Source organism: Phodopus roborovskii, unplaced genomic scaffold (genome assembly GCF_943737965.1).
Source record: "Phodopus roborovskii unplaced genomic scaffold, PHOROB, whole genome shotgun sequence".
NCBI classification, from domain to species: domain Eukaryota; kingdom Metazoa; phylum Chordata; class Mammalia; order Rodentia; family Cricetidae; genus Phodopus; species Phodopus roborovskii.
In genome coordinates this window covers 28330108-28353821 of record NW_026126480.1, presented here as the reverse complement: position 1 = coordinate 28353821, position 23714 = coordinate 28330108, and positions in this window count along the sequence as shown.

Genomic DNA, 23714 nt, shown 5'->3' with positions numbered 1-23714 from the left:
TCATTCTCTCTCTGTGTCTCTCTTCCCTCCCTCCCTCCTCTTTTTCTCCCCCTCCCGTATCACTTCCTCTTCCTCCCTTTTCCCCTCTGCTTCCCCTGTGTCCTTCTCTCCCTCTATTCCTTCCTCCCCTCCCCCCTCTTCCTCTCCCTCTGTTTTCTCTCTTCTCCATCTCTCCCTTTCCTTCCCTCTGGTCTTGTACCAGCTTTTTGCTTTCAAGGCAGATCTGCTTCTTTAAAAACCATGACCAGAGGCATGAAGGCAAGAAGGTCAGGTTGTGACCCCTTGGGGGGTCAAATGACCCTTTGACAGTGGTCACCTAAGACCATCAGAAAACACAGATATTTACATTAGGATTCATAAAAGTAGCAAAATCACAGTTATGAAGCAGCAACACAAATCTTATGGTTGGGGTGGGGAGTCACCACAACAGAAGTATTAAAGGGTTGCAGTGTTAAAAAGGTTGAGTATCACTGCCCTAGAAACAACACAGACAGTGAAAAACACATCTCCTAGAAGTTCCTCTGACATCTGAGAAATGTTTTCTCATCCCATTAACCAGACTTGCACCCCATTCTCTCACAAGAGGAAGAAAACTTCTTGGTCCGAACCTGATGTGTCTTTAGGATAGGAGATGCTTCATCCTCTCATGAATGGCATTCTTTAAGGAAGCCAAGTTACATTGCCAAGAAAGAAATAAGAACGGATGAAAAGAATCCTAGGCAAACTGCCTGTACCACAAGTGTGAGGTTTTAGTTCATATTCCCAGCACACACTTACAAGTTGTACACAGTGGTACATGCCTGTCATCAAACTAGTGGGAAGACAGACACAAGAGGGTAGCTGAAGCTCACTGGTCAGCCGGGCTAGCAAACTAATAAGCTTCAGGTTCATTAAGTTGATACTGAGAGACCCAGTATCAAAAATCATATCTAAAGTGGAGAGTAACTGGAGAAGATATCGATGTCAACCTCTGACCTCTGTGCACATAGCAGCACACATTCATGTATACATACATATAAACATGTTCACATTGTAAATACTCTGCATAACATTCTTAATCTTCCTAACTGATAAAGCAATCAAAGATGCTTACTGTTTCCTGAAGTACAGATTATCGTAAATATCCTTTTCCTTGGTTGTCCAAGACTTACTGACACCATAGTGATGATTGCACCTCATGTTCATTCTTTGGTTCAAGAGATTTTTATGAAGTGTGGGTAGTATCAAGCAAAGGCTAAGATACATCTGTGGGGATTATAGGGTAAGACTGTTGCTCATGATAGCCGACTGGACTGAGTCATCCCCTATGTCTCTCATAATTTTAAAATCTTTAACCTAGCTTTTTCAATATATCTCCTTTTTCCATATAGAAAGCAAGCATTTTGAATTCCTTGGTGTTGCTTGTTATGACAGAGTTGGAGCCAGGATTTGGATAGGTGTGTATTTGAGCTCAGAGTGACCATTTTATCTGCCACACATAATAGCCATGAAGACTTATTTCTTCTGCTATACAAAACATCATGGCAACACAGCAAAGCGACTTGTGCAAATGTCTTATTCTGCATGTCTTGTGGGGGGGTGGATATTGCTAGTTCTCTTTGCTGGTGAGTGTTTATTCACTCTAAGCCATTCTGTTCTCATTCTCTTCTACAATAAGGAATGTTTGAAGAAAAAAATGCCCTGTGTAAAGATTCCTTTCACACTGTATTGATAATAATGAAGTATTTCCTGTAGTTATAGCTAGCAGGTCAGTTGCCATTTTCTGGGTACAGCAAAGGTGCATGGAAAAAATGCTTTCTAGGGATCCTTAGAATTCAAAACCCCTTCACATAGTGTAGTTGAATTAAGCAGCTTTTGTTATATTAAAAAAATACTGGAGATAGCCAATTTATAAAGTAAAAAGTTTAACTTTGACTCACAGTTTTAGAACTTCCAGCCCAGAATGAACTTGACTTGAGCCTGAGGTGAGGCTGTCCATAATGGTGGGAACACATGGCAAGGCAAAAACCACTGTGTACAAGCCAGTTTTACACACACCCATACACAATATCTCCTGTACCTCCCCCAAGGTGTCACTCCAGAAGAGGGGTCTTTGGTGTATCCAACCCATAGCAGTGGTAGAAATCACCTGCCTCTAACTGATGGAGGAATTGTCCTTGAGGAAGATTAAAAACGGGCCAAATACTGACCTCCAAATAGAAATCTTTTGTGAGTAGCAGTTACATTTCTATTTACAGTATGCCTTCAATGTAACAGATGTGCCAGATAGTTTATGTTTTTTCATTCAATGACTTCATAGTGATGAAGGAGAAAGACAAAGAGAGAGGGACTGAAGTAGGTCAGCCTCTAGCCTTGTGACTGGGAGTCAATCACTTTGTGGGTCTAAGTGGTCATCCAAATAAGTGATTTTATTTCATTAAAAACTTACTAGAGTTCTGTAGTTTGTACATATTCATTGTAAAGCACTGAAACAATGCAGGAGCATAAGATTTAAGAAGTGAAATTTCTTCTGTCTTGCCAAACCCAACTCCATTTAATCTTCTGCCCCAAATCTCTGCATTCATTCAGACTTTTGTGCATTTTCTCAAATAAACTCTTAGATGATATACAAATTGTGATATATGTGTGTGTATCTGTGTACACATATTTGCACATATATACACAAATTATGAGTTATTCTAGTGTTCATTTTGTTTTTTAACCATTTCAAATTTTCTTGCATGTATTTGCTTATTTATTAATTTGTGTTATCTATGTGTGTACATGCACAGGTGTGTGTGTGTGTGTGTGTGTGTGTGTGTGTGTGTGTGTGTGTGTGTGTGTGTGTTTGCCATAGCAAGCATGTGAAGGCCAGAGAACATCTTCCAGGAGAGACCACACAGATACTTTCCCTCCACTATGCATGCTCTAGAGATCACCTTCAATCCCCAGGGCTAGTGGCAAGGACTCCACCAAATCCAATTCTAGAATCCACTTTTTATTGTTTTCGAATTATACTGTGAAATAAGCCTGCATCTAACAACCAAAGACACTGTGCTGTGGCTGCTGCTTTTCTTATCGGCACATAAAATAGCAGTGAATCATTCAGCAAGCAGCATTTTAAAATAACAAAATACAGGGGAGTTAGAGCATCTGCAGTCATGGGTGGAGCACTGGGTGGCTTGCTAAGGCAGCTTTTTCACATAGGGCTTTCCCGTTCATTTCCACACCTTTGAAATGGGTCTTTGCATGACTGCACCAGCCTTTAGGTAGCTATGTTCCTTGGAGATTAATATTTACACTTGTGCTAAAATTTTCCTGGAAGAAGCAATACCATGCCAGCCATCATTATCTTTAACCTTGGGTTTCATGCAAATGTATTTGTGAAGGAACTGTTCCTACTTGTAAGTGCTCAAAGCTACTACCTTCGTGGTGGAGGGGGAAAAAGTGCCCAGATGTGTGTTCAAATCCTGCCTCCAGGGCTTCCATGCTGAGTGAGGGCATCAAGCGACTTTAAATTCTCCACTACATCGCAGGTTCAGTTTTGTGGGTGATTCTGCCTCTTTTTTCCCCATATGTGTGTATATGTATGCAGTATGTTCACCTGTGTGTATGAATGTTTGAATATATGTGTGTGTACCTGCAGAGCCCCGAAGTCATCATTGATCACTCTCCACATTGTTTATTGGATTCAAAGCTCTCTAATCTGGCTAGTCTATCTACCCAGAAGCTTGCCCTAGGAACCCCCTGTTTCTGTCTTCTGAATGCTGGGGTTGTAGGGAGGCACCATGCCTACCCAACTTTTACTTGGGTTCTGGACATCTGAACTCTAGCTTACACACATGTCCAGTAAGTGATTTTTTTTTTTTTTTTTTTTTTTTTTTTGGTGGATACATCTTTCCATTTCCAATTTTTTGTCCCAGTAAAAATCCAAGAACATGGGCTAGATGCAGTTCATGGGCTCTAGTTTTCTGGCCTAAGAGAACAGTTCACAAACTTGTATAGAGATGGCTTGTGAAGTTCAGACTGGCTGAAAAAGTTTCAACTCCTAACCTTCACCTGGGGAACATAGTGAATTATAATAGAAACATTTAGAACTGTTACTGAATAAAAGTGAATCCTTGAGTTCTATCCATTTCTGAGATTAAAGAAAATAAATCTGTGTCACTGAGTATCAAAAGATAGTGGGATGCGACCAAGAAAGTATTTGCAAGCATGGTCAGGTCTCTATAACTCCAGGACCTGCACCCACACATGATGGGGAGTGGAGGAAGCCATGAGTGAAAGTGAAAACCTGAGTGGGCCTGTGTTGTTGACGTGAACTGACCATGACAAGGCCCCCAGTGCTTAGATCCATGGGAACTGGAAAAACCTTCCTCAGGCTAGCCTTGGAAAAATTGGGAAAGCCTTCCCTCATGGTCATAGTGCAAATGTTGATAATGTGTACCAAAAATGTACACTGTGGCTTTCTTCTTCCCTGTTACAGTATTTAGGGCCCAGAGACAGCTCCCCAAAAGACTGCTCCTACCAGGATTAGCTAAACCTGCCTCATTTTTTAATTTTCTCCCTTCCTTCCTTCCTTCCTTCCTTCGTTTCTTTCTTTCTTTTTCCTCTTCTACAACTGAGATTTTATTGGTTGAGGAGCAGAGTAAAGATATTTCAATTCTTAACACATGTATTCAAACACAGGAGAATCATATATTGTGTCCATTTGTCGAGACTCTGAAGAGCCATATAGTGTATTCACTTACCCAAATGAAGAGCCTTGTGTTGCCTCTCTTTGAGCTTATTCCAGTGATGTGTCAGCCTCCAGCTTGGCAAGTTTTTCCTGAGTTCTCATGCAACAATCAAACACTCATGATCCTCAACTTCACTGACTCACACATACTGTACATACTCAAAATTTCCCCCTTTTTGCAGCGTGTTATCAGATTATCTCAATCACTTTGTCACAAAAGAAAGTGGACTTCCAGACAGAGGCATCAGTTCTGATGGGACAAGGACAAAAGGAGTATTTCTTTTTTATTTTTCTTTAGGAAACAGCTCTGCTAGAAATACAAGACCAAATACAACTGATCCCTGCCATCTGGCAGAATGAACTCAGGCAGTACCCTGGTCAGCACAGGGCTCCATGGTTACTTAGTCTGTACACAGGTACAAGGATGCCTTTAAAAGAAAGACCATTGCCCACTTATGCTCTCTTTCCTGCTGTCTCCCTGGGGCAGACAGGATTTTTCCTGTCTCCCTCTTATCATCTATCCTCTCTCTCCCTCTCTCTCTCTCTCTCTCTGTGTGTGTGTGTGTGTGTGTGTGTGTGTGTGTGTGTGTCTTTACCTCTTTCCTTCCCTCCTCCCTCCCGTTCTAATAAAACTTCTCACTAAGCCCTGTCAGCCTGGTAAGTTTGTGTCCCATCCCCCCCACCCTACCTCACCCCACCCCTGCCCTCCTGCCAAGTCACCCTTGCCTGCCATGGAATCTACCAAAGTCCCCCTAGCGCTTTATCATAACAGCCATGGATTGGTGCAGGACTTAGAGCATCCAGCAAGACTCTGCCTACTGCAAGAAATGGTTTCAGCCTCAACAGCAACACATTCACAGACATTTCCAGCCAGTGGATTTTCACTATTATTTATGCCAATTCTATTTGATCAGCGCTCTCTTAGGAGATGGAACGGCAGCCATGGAAATGTTGATAAAGCTGTCACAGCAAGGTAGATATAGGAAGTCTCATTAATATTGCGAAAAGAACAAACCCATAAATAAGAGATTATCAAGCAAAATAAGCTAGTCTCTCTACCGAAGTCAGAAGGAATCTCTAGTGCAAGGTCTTGTGATTTCCCCGGGCAGCCTCCCTGTCAGCCAGACCTATAGAATAGGAATGGTGCAGAGGAGGGGAATTGATATGCAGAACAAGGAGTTAGCAAAATAATTAGAGTCAGGAGGCTCCCTCTCCTCTGTGTTGCATTTTATTTGAGAAGTTACAAAAGGGGAATAGGGAGGTCCCGATGATACTTTGACCACACTGAAGCTGGAGAGGAAGGAGGGGTGAAGAGACAGTCGCCCCGAGGGTGCTGCTGAGCTCAGATAGACCCATGGAGCAGCTAAGGGTCACCCTCCAGGGTTGACAACAGTCCATGCCACCCCTTGTACTACCCTGTTTAGACATCCATCCCTGACACTCTGTCATCCTGACGCTCTCTTATTTTGTGGCTCAGTCACACTGACCATTGCTCCTGGAGATGACCGCACTGAAGGCTACCTGAAGACTGAGGCTGATTGGAAACACACATTTTAATAAGTGGAGGGCCCAAATGGCTTGGCCCTGTCTCCCAGGGATACTGAGGCTCAAAGTGCATCTTTGATACAGGATCTGAATAAAGACATTTGCTTACTCTGAGTGACAGTCCCCAAAACATCCATAATGGCTCAGAACAAGAGAAGGATGAACTGGGGTGGGGAGAAGGAAGTCAGAGAAAGCAGGGTAATGGCTGAGAAAGAGGGAAGACAATTGAAATTCACACAAAGCAGACAGGACCAGAGGAGGAACAGCAAGAAAAGAGGGAAAGAAGAGACAACTGAGCAGAGAGGAGACAAAGATAAGTGAGTGAGAGATGGGAGGGCGCAGAAAGAAGCAACGGAAAGGCATGGGCAGAGGGCAGGTGGTAAGACAAAGACTGAGGCCAGACGGGATAAATACACAAGATGGATAAGTACAGAAGAGGTGAAAGTCCTGTACCCTGAAGTGGACACAGGGGTTAAAGCGGTGTCGCCAAGGCTGGAGAGAGACCCCAGAAATGGATTTCCCAGGATCTTAAGGTCATCTACATTTCCTGAAGTGTTTTATTTATTTATTTATTTATTTATTGTTTGCTTGCTTGTTTTTGTTTGGGATTGAACCTGAAGCATTATACACATCAGGCAAGTGTCCTATCACTGAGCCCCTTTCCAGATCTCTGGCTTTTTACTTTTATATTTTGAGACAGATTTCACTCAGATTTCTCAGGTTCACCGTGAACTCACTCTGTAGTTCAGGCAGGCTCTGACCTCCCAAGAAGCCAAGATTGTAGGTCTGCAGCAAGAGACCTGGCTAGCATGCAGTTGTTTTGCTTTTGCGAAGATGATTATGACAAAGAACTGTAACAGGAGCCCTTCTGCAGAACCACCTACCAGGCTTCTGTGAGCCTGCAGCTGGGAAGAGCATGTGGCCCTGAGGCTCCCTGCCTATGCTGCAGTGACATTTGGACACTGAAACTTGCTTCTGGGACTCAAGAAGTTGAGAGGAAAGAGAAAGGATAGCTTTCCCCAAGCTCCAGGCTCTCGGGTATAGGAGAGAGAGTTAGCATTATGGGATAACAGAAAGGATCTGCTGAACTGAGGCTATGAGAAATACACAGTCCTCTGGGAATTTCGGATAATGAAGGTGGCAAGCTAGAACAATCTCAAGGAACTCATGCATTCTTTCTTATTCTTCCCTCCCCTTTCCTTCCTCCTCTACTCCTCCCACCCCCACCCACCCCCACCCCCTGCTTCCCTCCCTTTCTCTTCCTCCTTTCCCTGTCTCCTCCTTCTCTCTCCTTCCCTCCATTTGTCTTTCCTCCCTCTATCCCTCCATCGCTCCCTTTGTCCTTCAGTCTTCCTCCCCTCCCTTCTTCCTCCCCTTCCCTCTCCATCCTACCTCCCCCTCTTCTTTTTCCTCCTTCTCTCCCCTTCCTCCCCTTTCCTCTCCCTTTTTCCTTCCACCCCTCTCTTCCTTCCTCCTCTCCATTCCTCTCACTTTGCTTTCCATGACCTCCCTCTTTTCCCTCCCTCCCTCTTTCCTTTCCAATCCACCCCCACTGCACCTTCGGATTTTATTTCTGTTCCAAAAAAGATCTTGACTAGCTCACAGAACATGAAATATTCAATCCGCTTGGACACTTTTTAATTAATCTGGAATTTGACTCAGGCTATAGCTCCTTGACACCTGCCCCTACCACCTTGCCCTGCATCCAATTAAACCATCTTTGGACACTGCCCCTGAGTTGAAGAGGGGAGAATCTGCCCTGGAGGACTGGGCTCATGGGAGCACATGCATTCTTCTTCCTTGCTCTCCCTCTGGATAGGTAAGGTAGTAAGCTGGATAAGAGCTATCCTGTTAAGAAAGCCAAGGGTTAGTTGCGAAGGGCTGGGAAACAAAGGTGTGAAGCACAAGACCACAGCAGTGCAAGCAGAAAACATCCTGGTGATTAACAAGCAGGTGAGACTGAGGATACAGATGTTTCATCAGCATTCCACAGCTGTCCTCACCTGACCCTGGCCAGCATCCCCCAGATGGACTCAATTATCACCGGGTTCATTTGCACTTGCTGACATTTTGCTGTGGTAAAAGAAAATAGCACACTTTCTATGCTGGTTTTGTGTTGGACCTGGTGGATGTTGTCTTATAAGGTGAGTTCTGATAAAATGAAAGGACTTGATTCACCTAAGATTTTCAGAGGTGCCAGGTATGGGCTAAATGCTGGACAGATAATGAGTGTTGGATTAACCACAGTTATGCTTAGTTTATCAAATTTTTATTAGACATGGATATGGATTTTTGCTTTGACTATAATAAATCACAATACTAAGCATTCAGTTCCTTTTTTCCTTTAATGTAATTATACTGAGTTACATAAGAGCATGTTCATACAGATATATAATACTGAGTGCCCTGGTCCCCTCCTGTTCTTTGTCCTTCCTCCCTCTTCTCTCCCATTAGCACCCTTTGGTTTCAATTCTACTTTCAAGGCCTCTACACATGGATGACTTTATGTGTCTATATAAAATCCAGGACACACAAATGAGAGAAGATGCACAAATTCCCTTGCTGAGACTGGCTTAATTCACTAATGTGATTATCTTCAGTTCCATCCATTTCCCTGAAAATGACATAACTTTTTCTTTGCCGCTGAAAAAGTAATTCCAATGTGTATATACATCATTTTCTTTATCCATCCCTCTGCTGTGTCCATCACTTAGCTATTGTGAATTGTGTTATAGTAAACATGAGTTTACATAGATATGGAAGTTGTCTTAGTCAGGGGTTTACTCTTGCTGTGATAGCACACCATGACCAGAAGCTACTAAAGGAGGAAAGAGTTTATTTCACTCAAAGTTCCATATAACAGTTCATCATCAAAAGCAGTTAGGCCAGGAACTTACACAGGACAGAAACCTGGAGGCAGGAGCTGATGCAGAGGCCAAGAAGGAGTGCTGCTTAGCGGCTTGTTCAGCCTGCTTTCTTACAGAAGCCAGGGATGGCACCACCCATAATGGGCTGGGCCCTCCTCTATCAATCACTGATTATGAAATGCCCTGCAGGCTTGCTTACAGCCTGATCTTATGGAGGAGGCATTTCCTTAATTGAGATTCCCTCTTCTCAGATAACTTTAGCTTGTGTTCAGTTGTCATAAAACTACCCAGCACAAGAGTCCTTTGGGAAAATTCTCAGGAGTGGGATAGCCAGGTCAGATGATATTTACTCTACACTGATTTGCATGTGTCTGGAATAGCTTATATCAACACAAGCAGTGTCTAAGGGACCCTTTTCCCCATCCTTGCTGGTGTTTGTTCTCTTGATGATTGGGGTGAGACAAAATCTTGATGTGATTTTATTTGCATTTCTCTGATGCAAATAAATAAAAAATGAAGTTTGCCAAGTACTCATGACTGTTTTTTTACATTGGGTTTATGACATACAGCTGATCTCCTGTTACGGATCTGAATTATCTTGCAGTAGGGAGACACACACTTATATGTTGCAGGCCTGGTCCTCAGTGCAGTGTTCAGAGCTGGGCTTGGGGAAGTGATTGGGTCATGAGGGCTCTGGTTTAATGAATGGATTGTGGGATGAATCCATTGTTGACTTTACTACTGGGTGGCATTATTGGGAAGTTTTGAAAATTAGGAAGTAGAGTCTGTCAAGGAAAGGTAGATGACCAAGAATGTGTTCTTGAAAATATCTTGTCCCTAGACCCTCCTGTTTCTTTCCTTCCTGAATGCTGTGAGGTGAGCAGGTCCTACCACATCATTCTTCCTCAACAACAGGAACAGAAAACAGAGCCAAGTGACTGTGGACTGAGACCTCTGCACTTGTGAGTCACAACACAGCTTCCTCCTTTGCTGTGACTTTCCTAGATACTTACCACAGCGATGAGAGCTTAACCCAGCTCCCCTTGTCCATAAACTCCCATCAAGTTGTTCATCATGCATTTATCAGGTACCTACTGAATTCCTGATGTCTTTCTTACTAGATTCTGGGATTCTCCAGGAGGCAAGACAATGATGCTTCATATGGTCAAATAGATTACACTGTCTCAGGACTAAGCACCTGGTCCCAAACCTAAGAACAAATGGCTACACATAATAGTCTTGGTTCCCTACATATGATATCATATTTAATCCTTACAAGTTGTCTACATGGAAGAGACTTCTATTACCCTCATTGTATATCTATGTGTGTATAGTTTGAGGCCAAAGAAGCAAGTCATAAGAATGAAACTGTATGACTGTCAGCTCAAGAGCTGGAACCAAGCAGATCCCCAAGCTCTGCTGCCTCATTCCATACATGCTTCCCTTTGTATTAGCAAGCTTCTGTTCATTTCTATGATTTCAACGGTTTTAACTCCATAGAGACAGGCAACAAATGAGTGGATGCCAGAGCAGCAGGAGTGTTCAATCTGTAAATCTCTCTCTTTCAGGGACTCTCTCTCTTCCTGTGGTGTGTGTGTGTGTGTGTGTGTGTGTGTGTGGTGTGTGTAGGCCTATTGGCACATGTGTCAGAGGGCAACCCTGAGTATTCATTAGTTCTTGCTTTGACTTCATGCTCATTGGAGAAGAGTGTCTTGCTGTCTGCTACAGAGTATGACACAGAAACTGACCTACAGTCTTCTGGGGAATCTCTTCTCCCTTCCTTCCATCTCATTGTTGGAGCACTCATTCCTTTGCAAGGTTTCCAGGGAACTAAACTCAACTCCTCTCCAGCCCACAAATTTTTGTGGTATGATTAAATTGTCTGATTCTTGAGTATGAACTTTGTAGGTGAAAACATCTGTCAAAATGAAAGGCTGAACACCCCATCAGAAAAGCAGGGCCATGGTGGCCCTGCAAAGGAAGGTTCCATTTGGCATCATGTTAACATTCTTAAACTAGTTCTTAAAAGGTAGGGAGATGGGGCTGGGGGGTGGGTGCAGGGTGAACAGCAGGACAGGAAGGATAAGTGCCAATGTTCTCTAGCTCTATGAGGTGATGATGACTGACAATGAATTAGAAAATCCCAAAGTAGCCACAAGAAGACTTTGAACATCCCCGTCACAGAGAAGTGATATGTATATGAGGTGACAGACATGACAATCACCCTGAGGTAATTACAACACATTGCATAGGTATGCTGGAAAATCACATATATCCACATACATGAACAATCACTTACTATGTGCCAACTTAAAAATGCACATGCTACATGCCAAGCATGGTGGTACTTACCTATAATCTCAGCATTCAGAAGACTGAGTCAAAAGGGTTGTAAGTTTGAAGATAGCCTGGGACACACAGTGAGACCTTATCTCAAAAATAAAATAAAAGGCTGGGCAGTGGTGGTACAGGTCTTTAAATCCTAGCATTCGGGAGGCAGAGGTAAGTAGATTTCTGAATTCTGAGTTTGAGGCCAGCCTGGTCTACACAGTGAGTTCCAAGACAGCCAGGGTTACACAGAGAACCCTGCCTTGAAAATAAATAAATAAATAAACAAACAAACAAAATTTAAATTTTTCTTAAAAATTTTAAAACTAGTTGGTAATGATGACTATTAAAAATATGCTTAACATACATAATTCCACCCCGGTTTAAAGTAGCTAAAATGGTAAATCATTTGTTAAGAGAACCCCCTCCTCCCTACACACACACATTTTTTTTTCTTTAATTCTTAACTTCAGAGAATTTGAGGACATGAAGCTGGACCCTGTAGTTCTGTGATCACAAGACAGGAGCTAGCACTAAGGTAAAGAGGCCAACTCTACCAATCAGCAGCTGGGAAACTTCAGGCAAATAACTTTCTCCTTCAGCTTCAGCTTCTGTGTCTATATAATGGGGGTGTAATGATACCTTTCTGGTAGCATTGCTGTGGTGACTAAACTAATCGTCTTCTGAAAGGTACTCAGTGCAAAACCAGTACCCAGCACATACCAGCAAGGACATAAAATCAATGTACCAATCAATGTACCAACTGGAGAACGTTGCCAGGACTTGATGTATCTTGAAGGAGAAGTGGGGAAGTAGTGTCCCAAGCAAGGGTTCCACTCCTAAACCTTTGGATGAAGAAAGAGCTAGAGGCTGGTGTCAAATTGAAACTTCTCCTACTATCAAACCATTTTCCTCCATATGCCGCCTTGATCCTCCTGGATTTGTATCCATGTGTGTGTGTGTGTGGGGTGTAGGTCCCCAGCCTCAAGCTGCCTATGTGTTGATATTTAATTAATCTTTTCATTTGATCCTCAGGTTTGCTCAGTGGCTCCCTTTCTTGATGTTCTCTGGGGTCTGAATATAGTAAGATTCTGCCCTAATTAAAATGGTTGAAACACCAGCAGTCTCAATTAATAAAACATCAGAATAAGACATTTTTTTTTCCCCCAAGAACTCTCTAAAGCTCTAGAATGGTGGGCAGAGTAAGAAACAGAAAAAGTTAAAAAGCTAACTAAACTCTTTTAACCAAGTGTGTGAGAACATGTCTACTTCCCTCTCCCACATGTGGGCAAGTGCCAGCCTTCATCACCCAAAGAGCCAAGAGCCAGTGCCCAGAGCCCTTTTACCACAACCCTCCTGTGTGGCTTTGGCTAGTACATCACCTTCATTGGGTCTGTTTTTTTCATCTGCAAATTGGGACCATCACACAACTTCAAGGTTCTGAGAGCTGAAAGCATCAAATGGTCAAATACTTGGATTTCTTTGTCAAGCTGAAGAATTCTTTGCCCTGTGTCAATGATCTTAAGAAAATGCTCCCTCTCCCCCCCCCCCCAGTAGTCCCTGCCACTGAAGTCACTGGGCCGAGCAAGTTACACGAGCTGTTCTGTGGTCATTAGGGTCTGTTCAGAGATGAGTATCAGTCCCTAGCAGATTTCTAGTCTATCTAAGGGGTTCTATGGGAGGACTTGGCTCAGGAATGTTCTGGATTGGATGAAGTGAGCCAATCCAATAGGCTCATTTTGGGGGGGGGTATTTTGCAGATACTTCCCTTTTGTGGAAGGTTCAAGATGCAGGGAACAACTCAGTGGTGGCTAGTCTTTCTGGGAGCCATACAAACCCGAACCTAAACTCCTGCAGGTGGCATCCTATTGTACTCAGTTTCCCTAAATGCAAATAGAGACATTAAGTCCATTGTTTATGCCATTTCAATGAAAATTCATGGGATACATGCTGTAATCTACAGAGCAGAACACCAGCAGCAACACTAGAAGAAATAAGAGAGAAGGCAGAATTTAAATCACAAAGCTTGGCTCCAGGAAGAAGACCCCTTCCAAAATTCCATCTGTGTGCCCTGAGGGATTTTGCCCTCTTTTTCCAGCCAGAGTGAATGAAACATGGGTCTCAGGCAACCAGAGTATCATATTCTCCATACTACCATGCTTGGTCCAGGAGATGCTCATGCTGTGGGGGGGGGTATCACCCCAAAATACCTATAATTGCCTCTTTGCCAGCACCTGGGTGACTTCAAGTCCCATTGACCCTTTTGGGCATTTTGAAGTTCCCCAGAAATTTGCTGGAGGATCATTGGATATCACCAAATCATAAAACAAGTGGCTTTCACCATGTTGTAATTTCATTTGTAATTATTCTCTTTCCCTCTTGCCAGTCAGCCACCCCAGAGCCATCCTGGTAATCCCCCTTGAGATTTAAAAGACAACCTTCATCTCTGAACACCAATCAGTGTTGTCCTAACAGATACCATTTCTTCTTTGGAACAGCGCTTCTGGTTGAACCAAATATACTCAGGCTTTTTCAGAAGTTCCATGCAGGGTAATCTCTTCATCAGAGGCCATTGTCACTGAGGATGCTGCTGCTCAGGAGAGCATATAAGACGGAGTGCTGTATGGCCAGTCCAAATTCATCATGGTATTGGTTAGATATTCTAGTTAGCATACTAAAAACAAGTTTGATTAGGGCATTTTCAGAAGAATATATCAGTGAATTCGCTCATAATTGCCCCCCACTAGCACCCTCTGCCTGTCACCCTCTCCCTCCTGGGCCCTTTCTACTCCCCCTCAATAGTCCCCTTTTGTATTTCATGTCACTCATAGATGACATGTATGTGAGAGAAAACATGTATGTGAGAGAAAACATGTAACCTTTGGCTTTTCTTCCCCACACCCTGTTGTCCTGCTTTCTCTCTTCCCTTTGGACCCCTTCCTTCACTCACACAACCCCCCTTCTACTTTTCTGTTACACACACACACACACACACACACACACACACACACACACACACCTGTATTCCACATACAAGAGAGAGACAGGTGGTATATTTGTAGTCATAGTCCCGCTTACTTTGCTTAACACAATTCACTTCAGTTCCATCCACTTTCCTGCAAATGACATAATTTCATTCCTCGTTAGGGCCGAATAAAACTCCATTGTGTATATGTACAATTTTGTCTCCATTCACCTGTTGGTGGGCTTTTTGTGTATATGTACAATTTTGTCTCCATTCACTTGTTGGTGGGCATCTGGGCTGATTGGTGTCTTGGATGTTGTCAACAGCACTGTTGTGAACATAGATGTTTGAGTCTTGATGGTATGTTGACTTAGATTCCTTTGGGTCCTCACCTTTTATTTGCCTAGACTTTGTTCCTATTCTTGGAACCAACATCTCACACAGAGGGAACAAAAAGCTTCCCCCAGACGCTCCTGGAAACAGCTCAACCTGTTCGTCTGGAGTTTATAGGTCTCGTTACCACCAGACATTCAGAGGTTAAACTTCGTGTTTGAGAGCTGGAACCAGCTTCTCCCTGCTGGTTAACACAGCAATTCATGTGAGCAGCATCCCCCTTCGTTTATGACGAGAGGTCTGCTTCCCTGCATGCTAGTCTTCCCTCTCTAGGAAAGGACGAGAGAGGTTTATTGAATTCTAATATGCATCACCCATGCAGCAGGAGTCAACCAAGGGAGACAGATGTGAAACCAGAACAGGGAGAGTCAGCCTCCCCGATACACACCCCTGCCCCTCTGTAGCTTTCTAGGCAAAACTACTCAGCCCCCTAGGGAAGCTGAGAGTTCATTATGAACAGCAGCCAAAAGTCAATAAATACATGGCTGAGATTTCAGTCACCTACTGTGACTGTGCTCACCATGACAAAGTAATTGCTAGGCCCCAGACTGGGTCTAAGAGGCTGTTGGGGCAGGAACAAGTGGCAGGGAGCTCTGTAGCCAGAAGGAGCTTTTTGTCAAGCAAATTTGATCATGTCAGATATCCCCACCTCACTCAGACCTCTCTAGTGGCTCCCTGAGGCTTCTAGGATAAAGACCAAAACATTTAATGTGGCTTGGGAGATCCTGCAGAGTCTGGCTTCTGGTGACTTCCTTTGGTCGATATACAGATACCGCGCCTCCCCCACTCTCACCCACTCCAGGAAGGTCTCTTTAGTCATCTTTTAGTTGCTAACTTGGCTTCTGGGGCTCAGAGCAAGTATCACTTCCTCAATCTGGAAGAACTCTTGCCAAGTCCAGTCTTACAAAGCTTTGGGTTTATCCTTTGTTGTTTTTGTCATAGCCTGCATTTTGTATCTTATAGAACTAGATTGATGATTGATTTATTGACAGGTAAATATATAGATGATAGATATCGAGGCAGGTAGGTAGATATGTAGGCAGACAGACAGACAGACAGACAGACATGATATTTTCTCTACTCACTGTTAAATAACATCAGGTTCCTGGTGTTCTTAACACAGTGCTCTGCACAGAGTGGGAAACAGTAGGCATCTGCCGAATGAATACATGAATGAATGAGTTGTAAAGTAAGGAATATTCCTGTTAGGTACAAAGGAAACTTCAATTTCCCAAACTCAAAAGGCAGTCCATGTATCCAGAAATGAACTCAAGCTGGACTACAGGAGGATTTCTGTGGTTAGATAAAAGCTAGCATTCCTCAGGAACTGGGGAAGTGGGTTCTAGGCTGCCAACAGGCGTTTTCCCCTTCCACCTGCCAAAAGGGACAAATGGCTCACCATGGACTTACGCCTATGGTGCCTATCAGCCTGTCCAGGTCTATGCTAGCTTGCAGGGCCCTTCAGTTCCTATGCACAAGTACCTGTTGTACATTACAAAGGCCTCACACCCGGCTCCTGGCCCCTCCCCCCCAGTTACTCAACTCTCCTTGTTATATTTCTATTCTCATTGTGTGTTCTCTCTTTTCTATCCCGTTATTCCCCCCTCACTCACAGATAGTTCTGGCCAGTCTGCTGACCATGTTCAGTCTACGTCATTCTCACTCTCTCTGCCCTGGACTCTTCCAGATGCCTCTGGCTGTTCTCTTCTTCCTGTCTACAATAAACCCTTCCCATACCATGGATCGGTCATGTCAGTTTAAAACATCTAGTGCCAAACCCCTGGGAGAGGCACAAAAGGAACCTCCTGTATGGGGCTTGGCCTCTCCTCATCAAATCGAGGTGGTGATTTGACTCTAAAGTATGGATCGTTTGTTGCTTCTGGCTTCTGCCATGCACAATATTCAACTCTGAATTACAAAGTCCACTTCTTCAGCTATTTCTCCTCCACCTGTTCTAATCACTCACCCCCTCAGCAAGTATCCTCTTAGTCTCTCTGGCTCGTGGAGCCTGCTGCAACCTCCTGTGTGCCCATCGTGCCCATCGTGTGGAAAGGCTGTGTCTTGTTGGTTCACTGGAGTCTGCTTGCTGTGTTCTCTGTGGTGATCCAGGACATCTCTTGGCTAAGACACTTACCCCCTCCCTCTTTTGGCATCTTCTCTGTCTGTAACCCTTTTCTCCAGTCTCTCCCATCTCCTTGCTCTGCTCTTGGCTGCTTCCCACCTTTCAGCTCACTCCTACAGCTTACTCTGTCCCTCTTGCTTGCCTGCTGGAGCCTGAGCCCCATGGGCTCCTAATCTATTTCCCTTCTCTGACTCAAAGATCCCTTTAAAGGTCCATTGTCTTACTACAAACAGCTTGGTCTCATTGACCAAAGATGGTAGGTACACTGCATTTCGAAGTCTCACAGAGTGTAACAATTTCTGTCACTGCATAAACAAATGATCTCCAAATCTCTTATCTCTAAGCTTTCTCTGCTCTGCACTCTCAAAAATCTCTTATCTCTAAGCCTTCTTCTCCCAAAAGAATTTAAGACTATTGTGTAAACTTCCTGTATCTGGGGATTTGCAAGTGGATTTGGGTGTGATTTAAAAATCTATAACAAAAAGTTAACTTAAAACCTGTAACAAAGAGGTTGATAGTTAAAAAAAAAAAAACTATACATAGGTAATTTTAATTTGCTATAGCATGATTGTTGGATTCAACTCACGTTTAAAAAAAAAAAAAGATTTGAGACAGATGTGGGGGTGCATATGCTTAATTCCAGCACTTGAGAGTCAGAGGCCAGTGGATCTCTGAGTTCAAGGTCAGCCTGGTCTACAGAGTGAGTACCAGGATAGCTAGGGCTGCACAGAGAAATTGTTGTTTATGAAAAACAGGACTTACTAACAACAAATATTTGATGGCTAAAGTTTGCAAATTCCTAAGGTTGTAAAGATCTATTCAGGCTAGCAAAAGTGACTTGAAGATATACATCTATCTAGCCTCTTTGTCTTTGTATTTGTTCAGCTTTAGTATTTGAATTAACTTAAGTCATACAAGAAACTGGTATTCTGAGAAGTACACTATTACAGATCATGAAAATAAGGTTCCCAGTCTCTCTGTGAACTGTATTTATGGTTTAAAGTTTTATTTTGATCCTAACAGATCTTTAATTAAGTCTTCAATGCAAAAATTTAAGACTCAAATTTAACAGGGATAAAACTGTAAAATACTAATCTTTAAAATTTTACTAACCATGTAAAACATTAAAGATAATTAGGGCATTCAAAGCTAATGATCAATTACCTTATAAATGATCAAATTCTTTAATGTGCTCAGAACTGTGCTTGTAACTATGCTAAGTACAAACATAATTCATTTACAGGGACAGGTTTTAGCCTTCTGCATATGTTGCCAAGGTTAAACCTGAAGAAAGTAGCTAAATATGTTTAAAATCAGGTATACTTAATGGATCAGGTGATGGCCCTCCAACTCCTCAGAGAGATCTGCTGGATATGACATTACCAATGTTTATCAAAAAAGACTTCCCCTGATAGACAACAATTCCAGCTTCTGGTAAGGATAGCCGAGGCCATCTCCAAAGGCAATGGGCATGATGGACCCCACCCGAAGCTTGCTTCCAGTGCAGTGACACTGACCACTGGTCAAAGAACTGCCACATGCCCTGCCCAAAACCAAGCCCCCTTCCTGAAACATGGACACTGCCTAACCAAGGTAGGTCAGTTTTCCCAATTGCTCCTTCATAGGAAAATCTCTCAGACCTCCTGGGCCTGGCGGCTGAAGGCTGATGCTGCTCTGTGCCCCCAACAAAGCCACTGATATCACCACGGAGGATCCCAGGCTAGCTTTCCAGGTAGTGGATGAATCTCTGTCATTTTAATTGATACAGAGGTGATCTGGTTTATATTTTCTGCTCAGATATCTATGATGATATTGATGAGTAGCCCTTGCTTTTATCAGTTTAGTAGCTGTAGGTTTTTGTTTGTTTGTTTTAGTTATTATTCTTTTGGCTCTTTAAGGGGGCCTGCCACACAGTTCCCAAATAAATCACACCAAGGCTTATCATTTCTTATGAATGTCTGGCCTTAGCTTGTCTTGTTTCTAGACAGCTTTAAATTGTCTCATCTAACTTTTGCCTCTGGCCTTTTGTCTTTCTCTATTCTGTATACCTTTCTTTACTTCTTACTCCATGGCTTGCCTCCTCATTTACTTGTTCCTCCATCTATCTCCCCAGATTTCTCCTCCTATTTACTCTCTCTGCCTGCCAGCCCTGCCTATCCTTTCTCCTGCCTACCTATTGGCTGTTTAGCTCTTTATTAAACCAATTAGGTGTTTTAGACAGGCAAAGTAACACAGCTTCACAGAGTTAAACAAATACAACATAAAAGAATGCAATACATCTTTGCATCATTAAACAAATGTCCCATAGCATAAACAAATATAACACATCATCTTTTGTTTAAACAATTGGTTTTTTGTTTGTTTGTTTGTTTTACATATCAATCCCAGTTCCCCTTTCCTCCCCTTCTTTCCCCTCCCCTCACCAACCCACATCCCCCCCCCCCCCAGCCCCATCCACTCCTCAGAGAGGGTGAGGCCTCCCATGGGGAGTCAATAAAGTCTGTCACATCATTTTGAGTCAGGCCAAGGCCTCAATACAGGACCATTGTATCTAGGGTGAGCAAGGTATCCCACCATAGGGAATGGGCTCCAAAGAGCCAATTCATGCACTAGGGATAAATCCTGGTCTGACTATCAGTGGCCCCATAAGCTGCCCAAGCCACACAACTCTCACCCACATCCAGAGGACCTAGTTTGGTCCTATGCAGGTTTCCCAGCTGTCAGTGAGCTCCCACTAGCTTGGGTCAGTTCTTTCTATGGGTTTCCCCACCATGCCCCCCTTGCTCATATTATCGCTCCCTTCTCTCTTTGACTGGACTCTGGGAGCTTGGGCCAGTGCTTAGCTGTTTATCTCTGCATCTGCTTCCATCAGTTACTGGATGAGGGGTCTATGATGACAATTAGGGTAGTCATCAATCTGATTACAGGGGAAGACCAGTTCAGTCATCCTTTCCACCTTGCTAGGAGTCTTAGCTGGGGTCATCCCTGTGGACTCCTGGGAATTTCCCTAGCTCCAGGTTTCTACCTAATCCCATAATGGCTCCCTCTATCAAGATATCTTTTTCTTGCTCTCCCTCTCTGTCCTTCCCCCAACTCGACTATCACTCATGTTCTTCTCCCTGTCCCCTCTTCCCCTTTCCCCTCCCCACCTTCCCCACACTCCCAATTTATTCAGGAGATCTTGTCTATTTCCCCTTCCCAGGGGGATGTATGTATGTCTCTCTTAGGGTCCTCCTTGTTACCTATCTTCTCTGGGTTGTAACACATCATCTTAAAATAACATTCTATAACAAGTAGCAGCAAGCAGAACTTAGCCACCTCTGGCTGCCCCCACTCCCCAAGGCTGCAGCTGCCTAGTCCTTTTTCTGGGGCTACTAGGTATCCTGCTGAGAAAGACACTCACAGACATGTTTACCTTGCTGATGGGCTTTATGTTGAGAAAGATAAACTCACAAATCAGGTTGCAATGAGAGTCTGTATCATCAACTTTTTCATCTAGAAACATCTAATCATTTGCCATGAGACATAGGTACTGAGATTAATCATTAAAAAGTTCTTTTAACTGAAGGAATAGCCAAAAGCAAATTTGAGTTAGTAAGTTGTAAATGTCTAAGGATGTGACTTAGGGTATATGAAAAAAAAGTGAGACTAAAAGATGATACCTGATGCTAAGTTTTTTTCAAAGCTCAGAGTTTTAACATATTAATCAATAGGGATTCTGGCAAGCTATTAATCTAGCTTTGGTAAATCATTGGCTACTATTATGATAGTCACAGGCTCAAAATTTAAATTCCCTTTGGTTGCTTTTTAAATAGTGGCTTAAAAGTGCTTCTCATTGTGCAGAAAACACCTCTATCCAATCTATATCTATCCAGACATACTTTTATCATGTGGATAACTGTTTACAAACACTTGCTAACTATTTTTTCTACAACAAGGATTTCAGGGCAGATTTTAGGGAGTGATCATGTTCATATATCTCAAACTTTTGTCTGTCTTTGTTAATGTTAAAAAAAATTCATGTAAACTTGAGCTAGTCATGATTTGGACTCATCTGTCACAGGTCAAACAAACTCTAGGTTCCTTTGTGTGACAAGCACTCCTGTCAGTCAATAGCTTAAGCTTTCTGCTTACTGCCTATCCCTGAGGTGGGCTCCTTCACCTGATCTTGGGGCCCCTATCCATCTCCCAACCACCAGGACCATGCAATAGACCTGGAAGTTTTAAGTATACCCCCATGATAAAGATTTTCCCCTAATCACCTTAACTTTATTCTTCTGTCTCTAGTCTATATCTGCCCATCAGATTTCCACTCAGTTGACAGACACCATCCAGGAATCAACTATGGCATACAAACTGTTTCAAGATGCCCAGTACTACATCAGTCCCTGTGGAATATTCATTTACACTGTGCGAATATATATCACTTGGTTGGTTTAATAGAGAAGCTGAGTGGCTAGGATAAAGTTAGGCAGGATAGAAAAAATAAGAATGCTGGGAAGAAGGGGAGAGTCAAAGGAGTCTCAAGGAGATGTAGAAAAAAGCAAGATGGGCATGGTATACTGAGATAAGAAATATGGGTTAGATAAGAAATACAAGTTAGCTAGTAAAAACCTGAGATATTGGCCAAGTGTTTGCAATTAATACTAAGTCTCTGTGTTGGTCCTTTGGAAACTGGAGGGTGGAAAAAAGTTTATCTGAAAATGGCTTGGGAGAGAAAAGAAAATGTATAGACAGTCATAAGAAATATATAGTTTAAAAATAATAAAGGTTTTAAAAATGGAGTAAAATAATGCAAAAGAAATAAGCCATGGAAAATACAGAGTCTGGATCCTATATGTTATTGTTCTGTCTTTAAATTGTTTGGTTGCTAAGAAACACTGGATTATAAAAGGTACTAGATTAAACCAACCTATATATTTTAAAAATATCTTGACTTCAAAATGTAAGTCTAAAGCTATGTTACTTTTTGGGGAAGAGGTTATCCTTCTATTTCCACAGAAAATGAATGGCTGTGGATTCATTCAAGGTTAAAGATCAAGTTTGATCAAGAAAGAGCTCCTGAAATCCTGAATACAGACATAAAGAAATAAACCTAGAACTACAAAACATGTAACATATATTTTACCTGTTCAATCATAAAACAACAACAACAAAAAAATCATCTTTGGCTAAACAATGCATAGTCTATACTTGTATTAATACAGACATGTATGTTACCTTTAAAATTTATGTATTTTCAGAAAAGTGGTACCATATACCAATGAAAATGGATGGCCCAGGTCATCAAGAACAGCTTAAAGCTGCTGATTGAGATGATCCAGCATCATAGAATACTCCATCCAAGACCTAACAATTACTCTGATTTTCCCCAGTTTCTCCAAAGATTACCTGTGCCCTCAAACAACAGGAAGTAGTCTAGAAATTGATGCCTACATTCTTAAGAAATGGGTTATGCATATTTATTATCATTCATGGGTTTTTATTGCAAAGTTGTTATTGGTAGTGGTCAAGAAAAAAGCTTAAAAAGGTGATTAGATTCAGTGATCTCTTTCTGGAAAGAAAACAAAGGGGTACAAAATGATGGGATAAAAAGGTAGATTATTGAATTTACTTTTAGACTACAAAAATAGCTACTAGTCTTAAATATTTTACATTGATATGGATTTTAGTATAGAGATACAAATTTAAGGATAAATATCTTTGGGATATTGCATTTATACCACCCACTTAAAAATGTATAAATTTAAAACTATAGATTAATAGTCATCTATAATAGCCCAACTTATAGTCATATTAGGTATGTTTTCTAAGGTAGATAGTCTTCAAACACTTCAAAGACCTACAGAATATGGTACTTAAAATGTTTTAATAACGAAAGGATTTTCATGACAGCAAGACACATCTACTCCTGACAATACCAATTTATTTCAAAAGAAGATGATGGGCATCAAAGAACCTCCATATGGAGTTTCCTTTCTTTATGGCAAAAGCTAGTCATTTGAAAAAAAAAAAAAAAATAAACTGCCTTTGCCCCTCAATTTCTGACAACATACTGTCCAAACTGAACCAACAGAACACAAAAGGAAGTGAGTGCCAAACTTTGCCAAGACAAGGTGTGCCAGTCCTTCAAAATCCCCTGGTTCTCAAAAATGTCTTTTCAGATATACCAGACTTACAGGCCAAAGTTAGATACCCTAACGTTACAAAAGAACCTAGGTGATTGTCCAGGCAGCCAGATGTCCCTGTCATTAGGTAAAATTACACCATCCTGGGGGTCTTTATTGGAGTTAAAGACTAAAATATTAGACTTAAAGTTTTCCTTAGGATAAAAAGTAAAGTAGATACAAAACTTTAGACTCACAAAAATAGGATGGAAAGTTGAGTATTTTCTCTAAATTTTCCAAATACTAATGGACTAGATATTGTAATTGTAATTCTTAGTAACTGTTTTGTTGTATATAATTTTACTATGTTAAAATTAAAACCTTCCTTTTTGATTAGACAAAAATGGAGAAATGTGGAATATCTCTTTATACTGTATGGATACACATCTCTGTGATTGGTTTGGTAAAGAGGCTGACTGGCCAATAGCTGAATAGGATAAAGTTAAGTGGGATAATGATAATGATGGCAAGAAAAAGGGTAGAGTCAGAGAAGTAGCAAGGTGATGCAGATAAAAGCAAGTTTGGCATGCCATATTGAGAAAAGACACCAAGCCACATGGCAAAGCACAGGTAAGAAATATGGGTTAATTTAGATGTAAGAGTCAGCTAG